Source organism: Cervus elaphus, chromosome X (assembly GCF_910594005.1).
Source record: "Cervus elaphus chromosome X, mCerEla1.1, whole genome shotgun sequence".
In the NCBI taxonomy this organism is placed as follows: Eukaryota; Metazoa; Chordata; class Mammalia; order Artiodactyla; family Cervidae; genus Cervus; species Cervus elaphus.
The window spans coordinates 178,229,339-178,241,974 of NC_057848.1; the positions used below are offsets into that span (position 1 = coordinate 178,229,339).

The 12,636-nt window shown below is 45.3% G+C and overlaps 1 long non-coding RNA gene across 1 annotated transcript; it reads left to right on the plus strand.

Annotated features, from left to right (window-relative positions):
* Positions 1-10,380: 10,380 nt before the first annotated feature.
* Positions 10,381-12,367, plus strand: LOC122689355. The gene is made up of 3 exons (XR_006339803.1): positions 10,381-10,672; positions 10,776-10,816; positions 10,924-12,367. It is a non-coding gene; the product is annotated as an uncharacterized LOC122689355 (long non-coding RNA).
* Positions 12,368-12,636: the final 269 nt, after the last annotated feature.

The following is a 12,636-nucleotide window of genomic DNA, read 5'->3' on the forward strand; positions in this document are numbered from 1 at the left end:
TAAATATAACAAATAAGAAGCGGACTCACAGAGAGACAGAATTTACTAGTGGTTCCCAGTGGGGAGAGGAAGGGGAGGGGGGCAAGATGGGACAGGGGATTGACAGATACAAAGTTATGTATAAAACAGATAAGATGCAAGGATATACTGTATGTACATCAAAGGGAACACAGTCAGTACTTAACAATAACAATCAATGAAGCAAAGACTACAAAATTTTGAATCACTTTGTTTACACCTGAAACTAATATCATATTATAAATTACCTATAATTAAGAACAGAGTTACAGGAGTCTGGGGGGAAGAAATACAAAGGAAATGATGAAATGATTCCAAGGTCTGTTAATGTGCAAAAGTCAGCTAATCTGAATAATTTGTGCATTAGTAAATGTTCCCCTCATACATATTAAAATCTTAAGAACATATGAGAGACCCCCTTCTACTATTTTTTAATTTATTTTTTTATTAATTTATTTTTTAAATAACACCTTTTTAAATTTATTTTTTTAATTGAAGGATAATTGCTTTACAGAATTTTTGCAACACCATTTGAATATTAATAAGTTTTAATAACTTAATAATTAAAATAAATATATTTAATAATAAATAAATTAAATTAAAATAAATAATTAATTAATTAAATAAAATAAATTGAAATAATGTAATAATCATAACTTAATGATCTTAATAACTTAAATGTCAAAGATTAAAAATGGCAGAAGGGGAGAAAAACAAGATAAAGAAAATGTGTCCATTTTTCTACCCTTTTTCTTCTTCTTTAGTTCAGTCGCTCCGTCGTGTCTGACTCTTTGTGACCCCATGGACCGCAGCATGCCAGGCCTCCCTGTCCATCACCAACTCCCAGAGCTTACTCAAACTCACGTCCATCGAGTCAGTGATGCCATCCAACCATCTCACCCTCTGCCGTCCCCTTCTCCTCCCGCCTTCAATCTTCCCCAGCATCATGGTCTTTTCCAAGGGGTCCCGTTCTTCACATCGGGTGACCAAAGACAGTTGTTTTCTTTAACTGATTATTTTTTGGGCATGCTGTGTGTTCCCCTGGGCTTTCTCTAGCAGCAGGAAGCGGGGGCTCCTCTCCGGGTGTGGTTCCTGGACTTCCCACTGCAGGGGCTTCTCTCAGTGAGGGTCACGGGCTCTGGGGCTCAGACTTCAGTACTTGTGGCACACGGAATTAGCTGCCACGTGGCATCTGGGATCTTCCCAGACCAGGGATCGAACCTGTGTCCCTTGCACTGGCGGCAGATTCTTATCCACTGAACCCCCAGAGACGTCCACGTTCTGCTCTTCAGTGTTAGAATGGTCGTCATGTGTCTCTAGACTTGAAAGAAGCTTTGGAGATGCTCTGACTCAGAGGAGAAAATGAAGAACCAGAAACGTTGTGGGTTTCTTGCTCTTTTTTTAATGTTAAGGTCCCATCATTGGTGGGGCTTCCCAGGCGGTAAAGAGCCTGCTTGCCAACGCAAGAGACTTTAGAGATGAAGGTTGGGGAAGGTCGATCACTGGGTTGGGAAGATCCCCTGGAGGAGGGCGTGTCAACCCACTCCAGTGTTCTTGCCTGGAGCATCTCATGGACAGAGGAGCCTGGCGGGCTACAGTCCATGGGGTCGCAAAGAGTTGGACATGACTGAAGTGACTTAGCGCAGCATGACACTTCATTGGCAGGAAAATCAGGTCTTCATTACTGTCTTAGATTTGAGGCTCAGGTCCCCAGCTGCCTGACACCAGGAAGGCCGGCAAAATGTTTACGAAATGTAGATTCCGAGCTCTTGAATCATGTGTTTTCCCCTAGGTTTTGAAGTCTATGTTTTAAACATCGGAGTTTAGAATTTATGACAAGTTGGGGTGGGTAACACAGGGGCAGACCCCACGCTCCATGAGGCAGGTGGCTGGGTGGTGGGACGGGCCGTGCAGAAAATTTAGTTATCAGCGCAGAGATGAGGTTTGAAAAGCTGGGAATTTTCAAGAAACTATAGCTCTCCTCACTCACTCAGACGGGTTACTCCTGAAACAAGTCCCCGAAGGTGTTAAGAAAGCAGCCGATTCTGAGCCACAGAAGTTGTGCGGAAATAGAAACCTGCACAGATTAGAAGATGTCCGTCACGCAGCAGTCTTAAAATATCATGAATATCCTGTGTTGGTTCCCTCTTGTTGTTAAACTCGAAGGTCACTTGACGTTTTACTAAGTTGATGTCGCTTCCCAGGTAGCTCAGAGTCTGCCAAAGCAGCAGATATAGGATACCCAGGTCTGATCCCTCAGTCGGGAAGATCCCCTGGAGGAGGACGTGGCAACCCACTCCAGTATCCTTGCCGGGAGAATCCCAGGGACCCAGGAGCCTGGGGGGCTACAGTCCGTGGGGTTGCAAAGACTCACACACGACTGAGCGACTTAACACTTTCAAGCTCATCTTTATTGTGAGTTAATTGACTTTTTGACCACTGCATGGAATCTAAGGGACTTGATATAGTGAGTAGGCTCTGGGCGGGGTGAGGGGGAAATGGGATTCTTCCAAGCTCTCTCGCCCTCCTGCCAGAGCCTGATATACCTTCATTTCAGTTCAGTTCAGTCGCTCAGTCGTGTCCGACTCTTTGCGACCCCATGGACTGCAGAACGCCAGACCTCCCTGTCCATCACCAACGGCCGGAGTTTATCCAAACTCATGTCCATTGAGTCGGTGATGCCATCCAACCATCTCATCCTCTGTGGTCCCCTTCTCCTCCCATCTTCAATCTTTCCCAGCATCGGGGTCTTTTCAAATGATATACCTTAGCCCCCCTAGAACACGTGGGATCCATTCAGAAGGATTTTTGCAAGGCTCTGAAGAGACCTGGGAGACAGAGGTTGTCCTACTATCATTGTATTTTCATGGAACCCTGGGATGCAGTCTTGGGAACGACAGCCACAATGTTGCCCGTTACAAGAAGGGTCGCCTGAATGAGAATCTTTCACCCGCCAGCCACTTGGAAAATGACAAGTTCCACACCGAAAATAAATACAGAGCCCCGGAATCGAAACCAGATGGTGGCAGCTCCCAGGATCTCTCTGGGTGCGTCTTTCCTCTTCTTCTTGTTTTGCTCTCTCCTTCTGAAGTGGATGCGCTGTGCCCCTCCTAGAAATTCCTTGGCACAGCGAGATCTCGCATTGATTTGGGGTCAGCATCCTTCGATGGACAGATAGAGAGATTCCGGAGTTCTGACTCAGCTGTGGGGGTGGAGACAGAACTGTATGGTACATTTGAGGACACGTCTGGAACAAATGAATGAACGTTTCTGTGTTTCCTAATACCACTACAGGCAGTAGCCTAAAAGCAATTTCTGGATTTCCTGCCCCCACCAATCACTTCCTCTGTTTAGGATGGTCACAACCGGTGCAGATCTTGCATCCAGTTGGCAATACCTTGACTTTTCTGCATTTGACACTTTTATTTGAGATGCTGTAGTCTCGCTGCTCTTGTAAAAACAATTGCCTTACTGGACGCCCACCCACCCACCTACCCACTGCCCTGCCAAAAGAAAAAGTTACAACAATCTGTGAAATGGACCAGTAGAACTGGAAATGTGTAAGGGATTCCGCAAGCTCATTGGTTTTGACTTGTCCTTCTGGTTGTCGCTGTTGTTAAGTTGCTCATCGTGTCCGACTCTTTGCGACCCCGTGGACTACAGCATGCCAGGCTTCCCTGTCCTTCACCATCTCCTGGACTTTGATCGAATTCATGTCCATTGAGTCAATGATGCCATCCAACCTTCTCATCCTCTGCCATCCCCTTCTCCTCCTGTCCTCAATCTTTCCCAGCATCAGGGTCTTTTCTGATGAGTCAGCTCTCTTTGCATCAGGTGGCCAAAATATTGGAGTTTCAGCTTCAGCATCAGCCCTTCCAATGAATATTCAGGATTGATTTCCTTTAGAGCCGAGTGGTTTGATCGCCTTGCTGTCCAAGAGACTCTCAAGAGTCTTCTCCAACGCCACAGTTCAAAAGCACCAGTTCTTCGGCGCTCAGCCTTCTTTGTGGTCCAGCTCTCACATCCGTACATGACTACTGTAAAAAAACAAAACTTTGACTAGATGGACCTTTGTCAGCAAAATGATGTCTCTGCTCTTTAACATGCTGTCTAGGTTGGTCATAGCTTTTCTTCCAAGCAGTAAGCGTCTTTTAATTTTATGGCTGTGATCACAGTCCTGTTAATTAGGATGAATGTAGACTTCCTTCATGGTCCAGTGGCTAGGACTCTGGGCTTCCACTGCATTGAACATGGGTTCAATTCCTGGTCAGGGAACTAAGATCCCACATGCTATGTGTCACCACCGAAAAGAAAGAAAGAAATGCTAATTGGAGTAGATTTTTCTTACAAGGAAATGTAAATCATTGAATTGCTTCTCTAAGAAAAGTGATATGGAAATAGAATTTCAGAGACTAGAAAAATACATGAGGAACTTCTGACCTGTCAAATTGAGTTTGTTCGAGTATTCCGTGCTGGGAATCAAAATGGATACATTGCAGTTTTCTGTAGACTTACTTTACAACTTTTTAGACTCAGGATGAGGAATTTTAGAGGTCAGCAGAAATTTCGGAGAAGGGATATAAGTTTTCAGGATTTGACTTACGGCCTCTGACTTAGAATCAACCAAAATAATACGAAACCTGGTCTTAATTTACCAGCAGATATTTTACGTAAGAGTTATTTTTTTGTTTTTAGCTACAAGGAGGAGCCTGGAGCATTTTCATCTTCTTTTCAACTGCGGTGGTTTTCTAATTGTACATTATGTGTGTAACTTTGAGGCAATTGAGTACAACTGTGAAAGAAGAAAATCTTGTTTTGGTATACTTGGCAGAAAATGGATGTGGTTTATTTTTTTTATTATGTCTAAGACCAAATAATGAAAGCCGGGGGGAAAAAAAAAAAGAACTTTTCCCCAAAAGGGGCAAGGTTACAGAAAGAGGAAAAGAAACAGAACAGAAGACCAAAATTCAATTGATTTACAAAGTTTTTTGTTTTTTAGTTTATTTATTTGAATTGGAGGCTAATGACTTTACAGCATGGCAGTGGTTTTTGCCATACATTGACATGAATCAGCCATGGGTATATATGTGTCACTTGATTCACAGAGTTTTAAGGCAGGAAAATGGGGGCGTCCTCAGAAAAGAACTAGAGAGATTGGATCTTGCTAGTGGCTAGTTAGAAGTCACCTTGACACACATCACTTGATCTTTTGCCAAAGATGACAATGAAATAGCTCGGGGAGCAAGCTGCTCTGGCCGAATGCATCTAATCTTCTTTTCCAGTAAGCATACTCAGCCTCCACCAGAGACCATGAGCTGGATTTCGGGGAAAAACCCAAGAATATTCAGCATTTCTCCTAGGATATTCGCAGCAGAGCACATTCCCAGGTCTGGAAGCACTTAACCATCTCTCGCTTACTTGAGAAAAGTCAGAAAGGATTATTAAAACAGATTGGAATGTTGAACCGAACTTGTCACTGTTGCTAAGCAGTGTTTGTGAACCGAAAAAAAGATGCTGAAACAGGAGAAACAGTGAACCTGGGAACATAGCAATGAATGCACTTCCCCACTCCCAAAGGGGAAAGGAGCTGTGAATATTTCAGAGAACAGAATATGTTGGCCGCTGACAACCAAGAAAATAAGAGAGAGATGTTGTCCAAAGAAAATAAAGTTAACTTTCTCCTTCTCATCATTGTTCAGTTGCTGACTCATGTCCAACTCTTTGCAACCCCATGGACTGCAGCACACCAGGCTTCCCTGCCCTTCACCATCTCTTGGAGTTTGCTCAAGCTCATGTGAGTTGAGTCAATGATGCCACCCAACCATCTCATCCTCTGACATCCCCTTCTCTTCCTACCTTCAATTTTTCCCAAGATTAGGAGTGGTTCCATTGAATTTGGAGGACTAAAAAAAAAAAAAAGATGGGAAAAAAATGAAACTGAGAGCTCTTACTGATTATGATGTCAGCTCCTTGGGTGAATGTGAAATGGATTCATTCATCAGATGAGACAGGGCTTGGAATTCAGCACACCAATTGCACAAATAACCGTTTGATCACCTCATGCATACAGGTCAACGTGCCGCTTGTGGGCAGAAGTTGAGTAAAGATGGAAATGGGATCTTGAAGGGCTTCCCAGACGGCATTAGTGGTAAAGAACCCACCTGCCAATTCAGAGAGAGTCAAGAGACACAGCCTCAATCCCTGGGTCAGCGAGTGCCCCACTCCAGTGTTCTTGCCTGGGAGACCCCATGGACAGAGGAGCCTGGCAGGCTGCAGTCCGTGGGGTTGCAAAGAGTCAGGCAGGACCGAACACACACAACACTTCTGCAGGAAACGGGAAGATCCCGTGGATGCTCGAACCGTATCGCACGTAGGATGCTTTCTGCTTCGGGAAGGGAGACAGCCCGAAGGTGAGGCAGTGATTCATTTCTTCCACACAGAGTCCTGCAGGGAACGTTACAAGTCAGATGGTAGACCAGACGGCCCCTTGGTTCTGCCCATACAGACCTTACCCAGTATGATTTTTTAAAATATTTTAACTCTTTTATTTATTTTGTCTGTGCTCGGTCTTCACTCCTGTGTGTGGGGGGATTTCTCTGGTTGGGCCTTGCAGGCTTCTCATTGCGGTGGTCTCTCTTACTGTGGAGCTTGGACTGTAGGTCACATGGGCTCCAGGAGTTGCCACTCCCAGGCCCCAGAGCAGAGGCTGGGTAGTTGGTGGTGCACCGACTCAGTTGCTCCGAGGTAGGTGGGATCTTCCTGGACCAGGGCTCAAACCCGTTATCTTGCTATCTATCTACTGAGCCAGCGGGGAAGCCCACATTACGATTTTTGAGTAGTCAGTTCTTTGCTTGTTATCAACGCCATCAGGGAAAAGAAACAAAAATAGGGAATCTGATGAAGATTAAGGGAACACGCTAGAGGTGGAGTGTTCTTCCCTTGTGGCTCAGCTGGTAAAGAATCCGCCTGCAATGCGGGAGACCCCGGTTCGATCCCTGGGTTGGGAAGATCTGCTGGAGAAGGCAAAGGCTACCCACTCCAGTATTCTTGGGTTTCCCTGGTGGCTCGGATGGTAAAGAATCCGTCTGCAATGCGGGAGACCTGGGTTCGATCCCTGGGTTGGAGGGATCCACTGGAGAAGGGAAACACTACCCACTCCAGTATTCTGGCCCGGAGAACCCCACGGACTGTATCATCCATGGGCTTGCAAAGAGTCAGACGTGACTGAGCGACTTGGACTCCGCATCACTTCACTAGAGGTGGAAGATTTGAATTTCAGCTGCAGCAAAGTGCATCCCCACTGTTTGGATGCAATTGGAGAGGGAGAAATTAGGAAATAAGACATGGGGACGACCTTACATTCAGAAGTTACTCGAGTTGCCCCAAATCACATCAGTTCAGTTCAGTTCAGATCCTCAGTCGTGTCTGACTCTTTGCGACCCCATGGACTGCAGCACTCCAGGCCTCCCTGTCCATCACCAACTCCTGGAGTTTATTCAAACTCATGTCCATCGAGTCGGTGATGCTGTAATAAGGACAAAATTGGGAGTAGACTCACAGTTAAGGTCTGGCAGGGACGCTTTACTCATGAAAGCCTGGAGACCCCTCTTTATGGGAAGTCCAAGGGTCCCCAGACAAACCCTACTAGCTCAGTGTCAACTCAGAGATTCTAAAGTGTCCGACGAGGAACTTCCAAGAAGAGTTTCCAGTAGGGAAAGAAAATGCACATCAGAAAAGAGGGGTTTTCTTGGAAGTCTTTCTGTTAGGAGAACAGTCATGCTGGTTCGTAAACGTCTAACTAGGTACTTTTGTGTATCCCGAGTCAAAAGTTATTTTCCTCGAGAGTTAAAAGCATGGTTCTTAACTCACTCCTGTCAAGGGACTTTAAAGCAGTTTTATTCCAAAGTCACTCCTGTGCTCCCAGGGAAATTCTAAAGCTGAGTTTCCTTCCTGTGATTGTCAGAGAAATTACATTAGGTGGGTGTGAACCAGAAGTCGTGACAATCAGACATTGTTTCTCCATAACTCTTAGATGTATATTTTAACATGTATTTTTTTTTTTCCCCCTGCATGCATTGGGTTTAAATATAGTTGTTTGTTCCAAAGATGGTGGTAGCTTGAAGATGTAAGTCACAGCCTTCCTTGTCCCCTCCTGCACGGGAAGCGGTCGTTTCCTGCACACACAGGGAAGGTCCTTCTTTTCCTGACTCCTTGGTCCTGAATGGTGCCACAGGTGTGTGTCACAGACAAATGTAATAGAAAAAGCAGCTGGAGATTCAGGGAGGCATGTACTCCTCAGATACGTTGCACTGCAGTCAGCTTGAGGCATTTGTTGCATAGTTGCTAAGTCATGTCTGACTCTTTCGCGACCCCACGGGCTGTAGCCCACCAGCCTCCTCCGTCCATGGGATTCTCCAGGCCAGAACACTGGAGTGGGTAGCCTTTCCCTTTCTCCAGGGGAATCTTCCCAACCCAGCGATCAAACCCAGGTCTCCCGCCTTGCAGGCGGATTCTTTACCGGCTGAACCACCAGGAAAGCCCAAGAATACTGGAGTGGGTAGCCTGTCCCTTCTCCAGCAGATCTTCCCGACCCAGGGATTAAACCAGGGTCTCCTGCATTGCAGGCAGATTCTTTACCAGGTGACCTAGCAGGGAAGCCCAGATAGATGATAATGCTTAATAGGTGATAAATAATGAAAAGCTGATAGAGACAGGTGATGGACAAATAAGTATGTAGATGATAGATGTAGGTAGATGATAAAATAGAGACAGTTATAATTTATACATACATGTTAGAATAGCTAAATAGAGAAACAGAAAGATAATGGAGATGATAATTAGATTGATGATATTACTAGATAGATAGGTATTGATGGATGAATGGATGAATAGGTAGAAGAATAGATGGGTATATGAATGGGTGGAGAAATAGAGGTGAAAGATGGATAGATACATAGCTACGGATGAATGGACAGATAGACTGGATGAAAAATGGATGAAAAACAGATTAATGGATGGATGAATGGATAGATTATATGGAGAGAGAGAGAAGATAGTAAATAGATCAAGGTAGCCAGGTAGATACTTAGATGATAGATATCTATACATAATTTATTTATTATCAATCCATCATCTAATTATATATCTACCTACCCTGATATATTTACCTACCTTCTATCTCTCTCCATATAATCTATCCATCCATCCATAGGTAGATAGATACGCAGACATGATATGTAGGTAAGCAGATAGACAGATACATAGATAGATAGATGTCATAGGTAGGTAGATAGAAAGATACATAGATGGATAGATGTCATAAGTAGGTAGATAGATACATAGATGTGATAGGCAGGAGGATAGATAGAAAGATACGATAGGTAGGTTGGTAGATAGAATGATACATACATAGATAGATGTCATATTTAGGTAGGTAGAAGGATAGATACATAGATGTGATAGGTAGGTAGATAGAAAGATAGGTACATACCTCAGTTCAGTCCAGTCACTCAGTCGTGTCTGACTCTTTGTGACCCCATGGACCGCAGCACGTCAGGCCTCCTTGTCCATCACCATCTCACGGAGCTTGCTCAAACTCATGTCCATCGAGTCGGTGATGCCATCCAACCATCTCATCCTCTGTCGCCCCCTTCTCCTCCTGCCTTCAATCTTTCCCAGCCTCAGGATCTTTTCCAGTGAGTCAGTTCTTCAGTGACTTCAGCCCTTTCTCTCTCTGTGACTAAAAGTATTGGAGTATTCACTGGCCAAAGTGTTGGAGTTTCAGCTTCAGCATCAGTCCTTCCAATGACCATTCAGGACTGATTTCCTTCAGGATGGATTGGTTGGATCTCCTTGCAGTCCAAGGGACTCTCAAGAGTCTTCTCCAACACCACAGTTCAAAAGCATCAGTTCTTTGACGCTCAGCTTTCTTTATGGTCCAACTCTCACATCCATACACGACTACTGGAAAAAACCATAGCTTTGACTAGATGGACCTTTGTCTGCCAAGTAACATCTCTTCTTTTTAATATGCTATATAGGTTGATCATAGCCTTTTCTTCCAAGGAGCAAACATCTTTGAATTTCATGGCTGCAGTCACCATCTGCAGTGATTTTGGAGCCCAAAAAAAATAAAGTCTGACACTGTTTCCACTGTTTCTCCATCTATTTCCCATGAAGTGATGGGACCAGATGCCATGATCTTCGTTTTCTGAATGTTGAGCTTTAAGTCAACTTTTTCACTCTCCTCTTTCCACTTTCATCAGGGAGGCTCTTTAGCTCCTCTTTGCTTTCTGCTGGAAGGGTGGTGTCATCTGCATATCTGAGGTTATTGATATTTCTCCCGGCAATCTTGATCCCAGCTTGTGCTTCCTCCAGCCTGGCATTTCGCATGATATACTCTGATATAAGTTAAATAAGCAGGGTGACAATATACAGCCTTGACGTACTCTTTTCCCGATTTGGATCCAGTCTGTTGTTCCATGTACATACACAGATAGATGTCATAGGTTAGGTTAGGTAGAAAGATAGATACATAGATAGATAGATGTGATAGGTAGGTAGGTCAATAGAAGGATAGATAGATGTGATAGGTACATAGATAGTTATGACAGGTAGGTAGGTAGGTAGATAGATGTGATCGGTAGGTAGGGAGGTAGGTAGGTAAATAGAAGGATAGATAGATGAGATAGGTAGGTAAGTAGGTAAGTAGATAGATGTGATCAGTAGGTAGGTAGATAGATGTGATCAGTAGGTAGGTAGATATTATTGGTAGGTAGATAGATTGATAGGTAGGTAGGTAACTAGAAGGATAGATAGATGTGATAGGTAGGTAAGTAGGTAGGTAGATAGATGTGATCAGTAGGTAGGTAGGTAGGTAGGTAGGTAGGTAGATATTATTGGTAGGTAGGTAGATTGATAGGTAGGTACTTAGAACGATAGATAGATATATCTAATGATAGGTATTTTCTAGATCTGTCTCATGCTGATGTGGTAGTTACGTTGGGGCCATGAATGCATGTATTTTGGAAACCATGCTCTTTAAAATTTGAGACGTGAAAACACGAAGCTCATGCAAAGCCCCAGGAGGTCCGTCATACGTAGGGTTCCGTTCGCCCAGAACTAAAACTCCACCACAGAACGGCAGCCGCCCACGTGTCCCTGAGCCCTTTCTGTCTCTGTGTGACGCTGTCCTCCTGCACCGTTAATCTTTCAAATGTCCATTCTGGGAGCATTTTATTACGGCGTCACCTCCCGCCGTGAACCACAGCACAGCGCTAACACCCGGGAGGGCAGCGGGTCGAAGCCTGACCGGGTCCAGGCAGGTGGAATTCATTACAGAACGTCACCCACCCCAGCACCCACGTAAAGGAAACCAGTGAGACACACATTCTCTGGTCCTGTGGGCAAAAGAAACGCTGAGGAATGAAGAATCACAGCCTGCACACGTCCCTGGGAGCTTTCCCTTGCTCCTGGGGGCGGGGCCAGAACCCCCCCCAAACATCGTAGTCAGGGACACGCAGAGTCTCTGCACGGCCTCCCGGCCAAGTCGGTGAAAACTGAAGTGTTGGTCACTCAGTCGTGTCTGACTCTTTGCGACCCCTGTGGACTGTAGCCCACCAGGCTCCTCTGTCCATGGGATTCTCCAGGCAAGAACACTGGAGTGGGTTGCCATCCCTCCTCCAGGGGATCTTCCCGACCCAGGGATCGAACCCGGGTCCCCTGCATTGCAGGGTGCAGCATGCTAGCCTCCTGGTTCTTTGTCGCAGGCGGTCCCAGCCACGGGCCCCTTCTGCCACATCCCCCATTTGGTTCTGACCCTATTTGTGTGTCTGACTGTATGTGTGTGTTTCAGAGTGTGTTTATGTGTGTGTGTGTGTGTGTGTGTGTGCATGCACGTGTGTTTGTGTGCATGTGTGCATGCATGCATGTGTTTAGGTTTGTGTGTAAGCGTGTGTGTGCATGCATCTGTGTGCATCTATATGCGTGCATGTGTTTCTGCATGTTTCTGAGTGAATGCACGTCTGTACATGTACTGCCGTGTCACTGTGGGCATGCGCATGTCACTGCATGACTTTATCCATGTATGTGTTCGTGAACATATGTACGTGTACCTGTCTCTGTGTATCCTTGAAAACAGTGTCGTGTCTTTTGGAGAAATATTGTATGGCATCCCTTATATATGGAATCTAAGAAGACATGATGCAAAGTAAGTTACTTAGAAAACAGAACTTATGGTTGCTGGGGGAAGGATGGGGGAAGGGATAGTCAGGGAGTCTGGGATGGACATGGACACACTGCTGTATTTAACATGGAGAACCAGCAAGGACCTGCTGGACAGCACAGGGAACTCTGCTCAATACTCTGTAATAACCTTATGGTCACCAGGGGGAAGGACGGGGGAAGGGATAGTCAGGGAGTCTGGGATGGACATGGACACACGGCTGTATTTAACATGGAGAACCAGCAAGGACCTGCTGGACAGCACAGTGAACTCTGCTCAACACTCTGTAATAACCTTATGGTCACCAGGGGGAAGGATGGGGGAAGGGATAGTCAGGGAGTCTGGGATGGACATGGACACACTGCTGTGTTTAACACGGAGAACCAGCAAGGACC